The sequence below is a fragment of the Lissotriton helveticus genome, chromosome 7 (genome assembly GCF_964261635.1).
Source record: "Lissotriton helveticus chromosome 7, aLisHel1.1, whole genome shotgun sequence".
Classification (NCBI taxonomy): Eukaryota; Metazoa; Chordata; class Amphibia; order Caudata; family Salamandridae; genus Lissotriton; species Lissotriton helveticus.
Genome location: NC_136068.1, coordinates 1,202,561,168 through 1,202,573,308, shown reverse-complemented (window position 1 = coordinate 1,202,573,308; position 12,141 = coordinate 1,202,561,168). Strand labels below are relative to the sequence as shown.

The 12,141-nt window shown below is 50.6% G+C and overlaps 1 long non-coding RNA gene across 2 annotated transcripts in view; it reads left to right on the top strand.

The window, feature by feature from the left end:
- Window positions 1–12,141, top strand: part of LOC144770120 (uncharacterized) — a 558,291-nt gene that overhangs the window by 138,530 nt on the left and 407,620 nt on the right. For both annotated transcript variants that reach the window (XR_013598802.1, XR_013598801.1), the window contains exon 3: window positions 6,973–7,083. This is a non-coding gene — a long non-coding RNA (uncharacterized LOC144770120). The remainder of the gene's footprint in view (window positions 1–6,972; window positions 7,084–12,141) is intronic.

The following is a 12,141-nucleotide window of genomic DNA, read 5'->3' as shown; positions in this document are numbered from 1 at the left end:
TCCTACACTTACCATTGAAGTACTGGAGAGTCAAAAGAGAGTCTCTGATGGGAAAATACAGTGCCCGAGAAGAGACCTCTCATATGTCACCTAATATTATACTAAACCAAACACTAGCATCCTGCACGCACTATGTAGTGCCCTCTTACATAACACTTAGTAACAACACATGACCCCAATCAGTACCCAAGAATCAGCTTGCTGACGTTATGTCTCTTCGCTGATTCCACATGCAGTAGGAGAAGATAGGCTTTACCTATCCCAAGAGGTAGCCCCACCCAAAAAACCTTATGCAGGATAAGGGCCAAGATCCAGACCAACAAGATAGAACCTCAGTGGGTAGTTGTAAACCCGACCCGATATGACATGAACCTAACAGTGTTATACCTCTTCACTGAACCCAATGACATCTAAGGACACTCTTTGGCACCGAGACTTCCCAGAGAAGAGATACTTGGATGTAACAAATCTACAACTCAGTGCACAAACACCTTGGCTCTTGCATCCATCTGTGAACCGAGGGTGGCGCTTAGCGTATCTGGGATGATCTTCTTTGACAGCAAGTATTCTCCTGACATGGTAATCCTGTGTAGGGCCGTCCCGCTCTGGGTTAAAAAGGGAAATGACCCGCATGGGGAGGATTCACTAAAAGTAGGTGGATACACCTGGCTAGAAGGGAAAGGTCAACCCTTGATTGTACAGAAACTTCCACTGTATTTCTTATGTTTTAGAGGTATAGGAATGCTCCCAAAGTGCACAAATGCTAACTGTGGCATGATATTCCACATTTTGGATATGCAATGGGGCATCTGCATGCTTATGGATTTCTACTGGGAGTGCGGCGAACACGCCTACACTCAATTGGTTGGAGGGAACTGTGCTCCCAGGTGACCATGCACACCCAACCCTGGTCATTCCCAGAGTATAACTAACAGAGGTGTACCAGCACCTGTTCAAGAAAAAGACCACATTGCTGCACCAAGCTTGCGAGAAGAGAGCAGCGGGCTATTTTGGCTGGGAACAGTTCAAGGATCCCAGAAGAGTTTAGACTGTTCACAGAGGCACAGCGGAGGGCAGGGCGATCAATTCCCTTCTTCACCCTACTTACAAAAGGTAACGCCCACTGACTCAAAATAACCAGGTAGGTAATGCTCAAGATGAACAGCACTGAGCTTAGCCTCAATTTGATGAAGGAAGAAATGCGAGCCATCCGCCTCATGGTAATGCAGGATCAGTATGTGCTGACCTAATGACATCAACGACAAAAAAGTATGGGAGCTCTAGGCAGAAGAGGAATAACTGTTTTCCTATTTAGGTACACACGTGAAAGTACAATTTGGACATCACAGAAGTACTGTACAAGGTCCAAGGGAAGGGAAGACCATTCTTTTGGAAAAGTAAGCCTCACACACATTTGTGTCATGCTTCATCATCAGCAACTTCTCCCCACCCTGGTAGGACAATGCCACACGGGAGAACTCAGCCTCCTGAAGTACTCTGACCAGGAGGGAGTTTTTGGATCAAAAGCTACTGGACAAAGATGGGATCCTGATTGATAAATTAAAAATACCTTGTGGTTCCCTGGTAAATGACCTTTATTAAATGGGGACCAAAGGTATGTCTAAAAACCGAAGCAAGGTGGTGTGTTGCGGACAATACCTCAAAAGTCTCTCTTTAGACCAACACGTTACTGCTTAATGTAAAGCCATAATGGTTCTGGCACATTCTTCAGGGACAAGGATCCCTAAATACCTTAAAGTGGCCTAGTTGCAGAATAGTTAGTGCTAAAAAACAGAATAAACCCATGTGAGTCCTACCTGAGTTGAGGTGTAGAGCTACTGACTCTAGATTTAAGGGGATACCGGCTTCCTGTTCAAGGAGGGGAACAATATCCTTTATAGTCGCACATATTTGAAAAGTTACATTGTGTCTTTCCAACTAGGCGAGCCCGCTCCTTGCCCCTGTGATGTCCAAATTGGCCTTTCACTTGTTTCCTTAATAGGAAAAATAGTTAATCCTCTTCTGCCTAGAGCTTTAGTACTTATTTGTGGTTGATGTTTGTCTCAGGAGGCTGTGTGACAGCTTGACCCCTCCTCACCAGTTGTGTGCTTAGTGTTACTTGACTTAATGACCGCAATGGAGGGAGGGGTCTGTCTGCGCAAAGATCAGCACTCCCCACTGCACTGTTATCCCAGGCAATGACATGTACAATTTAAGTTTGACACTTGCCATCCAAGCACTGCATAATCTACAGAAAAACATGCATGAAGGAGGTGCCCCTGAGCAGTAGAAATTTTTATTTTGAATTTGTTCTCCTTGCTCCCACAATGGCTACCTTGTCTGTATAAATCACGGTTGCCAGTTAGGTTGGTTTGCTGGGTTGTACAATTGGCGGATCACCTGCTGCTGTAAAAACGCAGTCCTCAAATTAGGTAGAATGCAAATAACGAGAAAGGTTGTCGTAGTCAAAAGTGAGCCATGGAAACAGCAGGAGCCTAATAAAGCAATGGTACAAATGAATGAGTTGGATATTCAAGTTCAAGTTCAGAAATTTGTATAGCGCACTACTCACCCATAGGGTCTCAAGGCGCTTGTGGGAGGGGGTGCATTATTTATCGAATAGCCAGGTTTTAAGTTCCTTTCTGAAGGAAATGTGGTTCTGTGTTAGGCGGAGGTGAGTGGGGAGAGAGTTCCAGGTCTTGGCCGCCAGGTAGGAGAAGGATCTTCCTCCCATGGTGGATCTGTGGATGCGCGTAACTGCGGCAAGCGCTTGGTTGGATGATCTTAGTTGGCGGGTGAGTGTGTAGAAGGACAGTTGTGTGTTGAGGCATTCGGGTCCTAGTTTGTAGAGGGCCTTGTGAGCGTGGGTGAGGAGAAGGAACATTATTCTCTTGTTGACGGGAAGCCAGTGGAGGTCTTTCAGGTGGCCGGTAATGTGAGCTTGGCGAGGGATGTCGAATATGAGTCTGGCCGATGCATTTTGGATGCGTTGGAGTTTTTTCTGTAATTTGGCTGTGGTTCCGGCGTAGAGGGTGTTTCCATAGTCCAGTCGGCTAGTGACCAGTGCGTGGGTGACCGTCTTTCTTGTTTCGGTGGGGATCCAACGGAAGATTTTTTTGAGCATACGGAGTACGTTGAAGCAAGAGGATGAAACTGCGTTAACTTGTCTGGTCATCGATAGGGAGGAGTCTAGGATGAAGCCCAGGTTGCGTGCGTAGTCTTTGGGTATGGGTGCTGTGCCCAGGGCCGATGGCCACCAAGAGTCGTCCCAGGCAGAGGGTGAAGATCCTAGGATGAGAACTTCCGTTTTGTCGGAGTTAAGTTTTAGGCGGCTGTTTTTCATCCATTCGGCTACTTCTTTCATGCCTTCATGAAGATTGGTTTTGGCGGTGTTAGGGTCTTTGGTGAGGGAAAGGATCAGCTGGGTGTCGTCAGCGTAGGAGATGATGTTGAGGTTGTGTTGTCGCGCGATGGATGCGAGGGGACTCATGTAAACGTTGAAGAGGGTGGGGCTAAGTGATGATCCTTGTGGGACTCCGCAGATGACTTCGGTGGTCTCTGATTTGAATGGGGGGAGTCGGACTCTCTGGGTTCTCCCGGCGAGGAACGAGATGATCCAGTCCAAGGCTTTCCCTTGTATTCCGACGTTGCTGAGGCGTTGTATGAGGGTGCTATGACAGACTGTGTCGAAGGCGGCGGAGAGGTCGAGTAGGATGAGGGCAGCTGTTTCTCTGTTGTCCAGTAGCGTTCGGATGTCATCTGTCGCTGCAATGAGGGCGGTTTCGGTGCTGTGTTTGGTTCGAAAGCCGGACTGTGAGGGGTCGAGGGAGTTGTTGGATTCAAGGAAGGCGGCGAGCTGGCTATTGACGGCTTTCTCAATGACTTTGGCAGGGAAAGGGAGGAGGGAAATGGGGCGGTAGTTCTTAAGTTCAGAAGGGTCAGCTGTGGGTTTCTTCAGGAGGGCAGTGAGTTCGGCGTGTTTCCAGCTTTCTGGGAAGGTAGCGGAGTTGAAGGAGCAGTTGATGACATCACGGAGATGGGGTGCGATGATGGAGTCTGCTTTGTTGAAGATGTGGTGGGGACAGGGGTCGGTTGGTGAGCCTGAATGGATGGATTTCATTAGGCGGATGGTGTCTTCAGTGGTGATTGGGTTCCAGGCGTTAAGGTTGTTAGGGAGCGGTTCGGGTTTGGAGGTGTGTGAGGTGGGCTGTTCTTTCGAAATGTTCTTAAAGCTGTTATGTATGTCGGCGATTTTGTTGTAGAAGAAAGAGGATAACGAGTCGCAGAGGTCTAGGGAGGGAGTAATGTCGTTTGAGGCTGCGGTGGGGTTGGTAAATTCTTTGACGATGTTAAATAGTTCCTTGCTGTTGTGGGCGTTGTTGTCGAGTCGATCCTTGAAAGCTGATTTCTTGGTGGATCGGATCAACTGGTGGTGTTTGCGGGTGGCTGCCTTGAGGGTGGTCAGGTTGTCAGTGGTTGGGTTTTTGCTCCATGTTTTTTCGAGAGTACGGCATAGTTTCTTGGAATTCTTAAGGTCATCGTTGAACCAGGGGGCCTTTTTGCTACCTTGTTTGATCTGCTGGTTTTTTAGGGGTGCTAATTCGTCAGCGCTGTGAGTGATCCATTGTTTGAGTTTGGTGGCAGCTTCGTTTGGGTCCGATGAGAGGGCTGGAGGGTTTTGTTTGAGCGATGTGATGAGTTGGTCGGTGGTGATTTTGTTCCAGTTTCTTCGAGGAATAGGTCGTGGGGGGTTGTGAGTCTTGGTAGTTTTGTAGCTGAAGTGAACACAGCTGTGGTCCGTCCAATGGAGAGCTGTGGTATGATTGAAGGAGATGTGTTTGCTGGAGGTGAAGATAGGGTCGAGCGTGTGTCCGGCTAAGTGGGTGGGGGTGTCAACAAGTTGATTGAGTCAGAGATTGGCCAGGTTGTCCAGAAGGGTGGTGGTGTTGCAGTCGTTTTTCTTTTCTAGGTGGAAATTGAAGTCTCCCAGTAGAATGTAGTTTTCTGAGGGGAGGGCATGTGGGCTGATGAAGTCAGTGATGTCTTCGCTGAATTGTTTACGGGTTCCTGGTGGTCTGTAGATGAGGGTGCCTCTGAGTGTGTTCCTGGGGTCGGTGTGGATCTGGAAGTGGAGGTGTTCGGCGGTTGCAAGGTAGTCGTCGAAGCTGGTCGTGATTCTGATGGTGTTCTTATGGACGATGGCGATGCCACCTCCTGTTTGGTTGGTACGCTCTTTTCGGATGATCTTGTACGCGTCCGGGATGGCGATGGCGACGTCGGGTGCTGATGATGCGTTCATCCAGGTTTCTGTAAGGAAGGCGATGTCCGGTGAGGCAGTGTCGAGTAGGTCCCAGAGTTCTGTGGCGTGTTTGTGGATCGAGCGGGTGTTTAGCAGGATGCATTTCAGGTGGTTAGAGTCGGAGCTGATTTTGGAGGTCGTGGATTTGGTGTGGGTCTTGATGCAGGCGAACTTGCAGGAGTGGCAAGCGAAGGGACCGTGGGTACGTCCTGGGGCAGCTTCGTAGCATTGTGGTGTGTGTCCGGGGTTAAGGGCTAAGAGGGTGGTGGCGTCATACGTTATGCGGGAGGAGTGCGGTTTGCGGGGGCCATGGGGTCTGGCGCTGGGCGCGGTCCAGGCGCGGACGGGCGTAGACGGGCTTACCTTTGGCGGGCCTTTGGGGCGCGACCGCTGCGCGTGAACGCTGCACGCGGGAGCATCTGTCATATGTGGATAGTGGGAGGGGAGGGGCGAGGGAGGAGCAGCTGGGATGCGGGAGGCGGGGTGGAGATCCGGGGAGGGAAGGCAAAATAACAACAAACAAGCCAAAATGGCACTCAGCCAAAAGCGATGCAGGGTTGGGACACAGAAATGGTGAAACGCGAATATAATGACACAGTCAGGCACACATTGAAAATAAAGGAAGCACAAATGACAAGAGCGTTGCAGCGCGCTATGGGCGACTCGCGCTACAGTGATATGCTAATTAGTCAGGTTCAACAGGTTTAAAGTCGATATGTAGCGATCTGGCGTACGGTGCTAATTTAAATATTATATGCGTCTACAATTAAATATTATATGCGTCAACAATGCAGGCGGTGAACTTGCAATAACGATACCCGTCTGGTGTCAGGTCAAGGAGCAGCGTGAGGAGGAGCGACCGTGTCTGAGGAAATCAGGACGGTCATATTGTAGCTGAAGAATCAACTAGAGGGGGGAAATGTTAATATGGATATAGACAAAAACAAACTGTCATCCTTATTACTAAAATCACCCATCCCGAACTCTACAGCTACCTCAACATGCAAGTATGTAGTCAGGCAGGTCCTGCAACCTAGGCCTGGGATTAATGATTGATGGCTCACAGATGGGAGGCTGCATGGCTGGTAGGCAAACACACGGGCAGGAAACTTAACCAACCCCACAGATTGGCGCAGCGGCATCACAATGGTCAAGGGAGATTGCCCCAATAAAGCACAAAAGGCCCGAGGGGGGTACGCATACTTTTAACAACACCATAAAGTCAGATGCCACATGAGTTAGGAACACTACGCCAATCAGGACCAGGCACACAATGATCACGCACTCTTCATGCCAGACATCTGGACACATTTACCACTGGCCACACTGTGGCCACGCAAGAATGTGACACCGCCTGTAGTAATCATTTATGACTCCAGGACCGCAACCAACATTCCTCAACATATATGGTACGCCAGAAATCTATATCGCTTGTTGTAACATTGTATAAAAGATGCACACAAACCAAATGTAAATTGAGACAGTCCCCAGACCTCATGCCTGTAACTGTTCTCCTGAACTAGTTGTTTAATTAAACAAGCTGTTCCAGTTTTGCCGAACGCCTCTTGTCTTTGTTTTTACAAAAGAAATCGAAACCAAGCAAAAAGAAAAAGGAAGCTTATTGTATGGGAAGAGTACCGATGGGTATGACATCTGTTTCCGTTGTTTTTTAGGGAGCAGTTCACCACCTATTAGGACATGAGGATCAAGTGGATTCATTTCAACCTGTTATATTGGACTCTGTGCCTGATGTGGAAGAACAGAATGCCACAATGAAAAAAATGGTAAGTATATTGGAAAAAGCTCATCTCACTGTTGACACTGAGAAGTGAAAATTTACAGTGAAAACAGTATTTGGGACATAAAATATCAGGAAGTGCAAGCAGACTGGAATTAAAATTAGTTGAGGCAGTAGACAGCCATCATGACGGACGCACTCTAATGAGGCTCCGTTCGTCCACGCCAAAATCCGCTAAATCCTGTCCCGAACAGTGCGCACCGGTTATCCTAGATGTCAGGGAGTCCCGGCGCCCTGTGTGGAGCCGAGCCATGCCGGGGACCGACCGGTGCACCGTGTGCTGCGGCCGACCGAATCAGGACGTGGATCCTGGCCCGCTGGGAGCTGCGGCCTGCCCACCACTCGCATCCTGAGACCAATGTATGGGCTGGAGGATAGTTGAGGCTACCGTGCCCCTAAAGGTGAGAAGGGGCAGCACATTTTGCAGCAATTTTTCAGCGCCACGAGGGGGGCTCCTGAATTCTCCACTGATAAGACGCATGGTGGACCCATAGTGGGTTCGGGTCTGTCCGGTCATAGGCGCGGCCATGCCTTAGGAGCCCCCTGCTGCACGAGCATCCCGATGCACCTCCCCTTGAGACCTGGGCCATGCCATTAAGAACTGTGCCTCTGGGGTGTGGGTCCAGTCGCGACAGCGGCGGGCTCGGCGGAGCCGGGAGCGACCCGCGGAGACGCCGCGACTGGCCCGGCGTGGCCTATCTACAGCACCAGGCACAGACGTCTACTGGAAATTGGCTGCTCGGTCCAAGCCCAGCGGGTGTGGCCCCGGGGGCTAACACATGAACTAGTGCGGCTATAGTTGCGGAAGCAGCAGAGGGCAGGAGATCCACCGATGCACCAGCTGTAATCAGGGGCTGAGGAGACTAGGTCGGACTGCAGAGCCAGGGCGGTGCCTTCCAGATCCTCGTATTGCACTGCAGCCCTCCCCGAGGACCCAGGCCGAATTCGGCAGCTGAAAGCGGGAGGCCTGCGCAGCGATAACAGAACTGACTGACCCTCTAGTCCGGGTGCTTTCAGCCCGTTGGGAGAGCACTGCCTCGTGTGGCTTATGTGAAGGTGAAACCCTTGTGAAGCACCTGGAGTGCAAGTATCCTGTGGGGGTAGGCCATGAGCTGGGGGTCCGGCGAGCCTAGTCCCGTAAGGGGGCCTACTTGGCTGGCCACATTGGGCCGGGCCAGGCTCGGTGTGGCTTGTGGTCCGGGTTAGTCCGGAATCCGTGAGGCCTGACCTATGGCACCATCCCCCAACGAGGGCGAAGAGAGGAGTCCGTGGCAGCACACCATGGGGGCCGGATAACTCGCAATAGTTGGTGGACGCGAATCCCCGCTTCCTAGAGACCAGGAGCCCCTCCCCTCACTCACTATGGGCAAATATAGGCAGAGTGTTGCGGGCTCCAAACAGAGCACCCTTGACCACTATACTATGTGGGGTCAATGGGGGAGATACTGGTGGCGCAATACCGGATAACGCAGTGCTCCTGACTGCCATCACAGAGGCAAGGAATGCTTTGGACGCAAAGATCGGCGCTGTGGGGTCTGTGGTGTCATTGCTGCGGCAGGACCTCCAGAACGCTGTAGACCACATCACAGAAACAGAAACACGCGTCTCAACAGTCAAAGATCAAATAACGACCCTGCAGAAAAAGGTGAACAAACTTACGGTGGTGGTGCAGGAGATGTACTCTCGGGTGGAGGAGGCCGAGGGCCACGCCAGATGCAATAATCTGCGCTTTGCTGGCTTCCCGGAGGGCTGTGAGGGCACCTCCATGGACCGCTTCATTACCCAATGGCTGAAAACGCTCCTGCCTGAAGACACACTATCTACCTGCTTCATTGTGGAGAGGGCACATTGGGCACTTACAAAGGAGCCCCCCCCCCAGTGAGAATCTGAGACCAGTGATTGCCAGGTTACTAAACTATGCCAACCAGAATGCCATGCTGCAATTTGCCAGAACCAACAAAGACAAGCTACTGTTTGATTTGCGCCACATTATGATCTTCACGGATTACACCAGGCTGGTGAAATAGCAATGCCAGTCCTTCATAGCAGCCAAACGCAGACATAGAGACCTCAACATACAGTATATGCTGCTGTACCTGTACAGAATGCGTATCACCTTCACTTCAAAAACCCTCTTCTTTGATACACCGGAGACGATCTTTGCCTAGACAGACGAGAGGACTCATCTTAGGCCACATACTCCGCCGCCCCCGAACTCCAACTCCTCACAAAGCTCACAGAGAAATAGACTGAAGAGGAACAATTCCAAACAAAAGCGTAGATCTGGATCTAATTGGCATGCCTCTGCCTCAGATGACGCATCCTGAAAATGGCCGCGGATGCTACATCCCCCGGGGCTAGCTGAATATACCTTGGCATTCTTCCGAGACCTTATGCTCCGTTCGAAAGCTATTTTGGCCTGGACCTGGAGGCCTAGCCACAGGAACTTCAAGCCCCTGGACACTTATGTTTCTGTTCCATGGGTAGTTGGGGTCCGACTGGAGGAGGCTCTCTAGGCCCCTCGTTGGGGGCTTGAGGATCCCTTTGCCCCGACAGTTGCTCCTTGTTTATGGCAGTATCGGGGAGGGTGATGGGGATCTTCTTTAGATTTTCGTTTATTAATGTTACTGAATGGCTCAATGGTTAGAGCGGCAGACCCTCGGCAGGTCTTGGGCTCAAAGATTCCACGGACCTGATAATTCTCGCCTCGGTGCCTATTCCAATCATGGAGTCCCACTCTGCAACTCTGGGCAATAGCTTGCTTAATCTCCACAACGGCCCCCACAACGCTAAGGATGCCTGGCCTCCACCTTGGGGGTGCCTAGGAGTGGACACCTCACAGGGAAAGCCAGGATGGGTTCCACAGCGGTATTCGTACAAGCGCCTTGAGACCCTTGCGGGTGAGTAGTGCACTATACAAGTATCAATTTACATTTACAGTTGCTACCCTTGGACAGAAGTTATGCCATGACCTCCCGTCATTGATCAAACGATCATCCATGTAGACGGTAAATGACCACACAGCCATGCCCTCCCCTATTTGGGGAACTTAATATAGTTAAATGGAATGTTAGAAGGTCACTAAACAAAATCAAGAGGAGTGCTGTCCTTCGTCAAGCCAACCGAGATGAGGCTGACATCCTTCTACTACAGGAGACTCACATGCTTGGTAACAAAGCCCCCTGCCTTGCCAGATTCGGATACCATACAATACATCACTCCGGGTTTACCAGGGGGTTCCCGGGGCACCACCTCCCGTATACATCACCACGTCCCTTTTGTTCATACTAAACATTGGCTAAGTCCCGGGGGTCGCTATACCATCATAACGGGTACATTACACGGAGAACAAATTAACATTGGCAGCATATATGCCCCCCACCCCACTGGGTAACACCTTCATCAACAGAATCACACAACTGTGGAGAGAACTCCCTGAGGGTCTGATGCTGCTGGGTGGGGACTGGAACGATATTATGGCACCCACAGACAGGCGGCGTGCTCCTGGACGGGAACCCCCGACGGGCGGGACCTAACTACATCTTCTTGCCACTACACTGGGCTGTGCCGACACATGGCGCAAATGCCACCCCTCTGAACAGGGATACATATACATGTCCGCTATCCATGGAATGTTGTCCCGACTAGATTATGTTTTACACCACACAGTTATATCCACCCTTTCCGGTCCTATTCAAACTCTGCACCAGCTCGCATAAACACCCCCCTTCAGGTGGCATATGTCCCCCTGGCACCTCCATGACCCAGAGTATCAGGAACCCTGGCCCAGGTGGTGACAGATCATCTTGCAGCTAAAATTATTTTGTGGGAAGCAATCAAACCTACAATTCATGAGGTGGCTATAAACTTCTGTGTGGGTAATAAACGTAAGACTGATTTGCATATGGCCATGTCTGAACTGGGGTGGCGGAGTGAGCTAAAGAACGGTGATGGATTAAACCCAGATCAGTTGACTGGGGGTGAGTGTTTGTATTGTCAACGCTCCGTCCATCACCACCTTTGGTTTTTCTTAATAAACGTAAGCGCACAGCACAGTTAGTCAACCTGGAGAGCCACCAGAGGAGTTTAGAAGCTCAGCTCATCACTGATTTTAACACAATCCTCCAACGTAACCTACTCCTGGAGCAACAGGGCATGCAACATTATCTTACTCACGAAGCGAAGGAAATCTGGCTAGCCTCAACACCGGATTTAACAATGGGGGGACAAAGCTAGTAAAATGCTCAAGAGACTGTGCCTGGGCGCAAACTCTCCCTTGTGTGGAGTAGATGGAACCCTGTGCTGCTCTCCCGAGCTAGTTGCCAGGGAGTTCGCACACTACTTCTCCAAGCTCTATATGTGACAGGAGCAGCTCTCAGATGACCAGATCGCCGAATTCCTCAGAGACATCCCTCCCGTACATTCACAGACCATATGCGGGATCAGCTCGATACCCCCATTACAGTAGATGAGCTCAGCACAGTGCTGGCCAATATACTCCCAGGTCGGGCCCCTGGACCAAACGGTTTCCCCTTCGAATTCCTCAAGCCACACATGGGCACATTAGACCTGCACTTATTGGCAGCAATACATGAGGCCCAAGACCAACATGTATTGCCTCAAGACTGGCGACATTTGGAGCTCGCACTGTTCTTGAAGCCCGGCCGTCCACCAGAAGAACCATCATCATATCGAACCATTTCTCTTATTAATTTTGAGCCCAAACTTTTAGGCAAGGTCCTCGCGGACCATATCCGTACCTACATTCAAGATTTGATCCACCCAGATCAATCCAGCTTCATGCCACACTGCTCAACTCAACACAACATCCATAACGCTATGGCAAAGGCTCCGCAGCTGGGCCATCCGCTTTTGAGTTTTGGGCTTTTGACTATCTCAATTAGGCATACCTATTCTAACTACTCGAAGCCATTACCTTCGGCCCACGCTTTCAAGCCTATGTGCGGCTACTGTACACAGACCTAACAGCTTCAGTTTGGACAGCCGGTCACCAGTCGGCCCCCTTCCCTATCGGCCAGGGCTG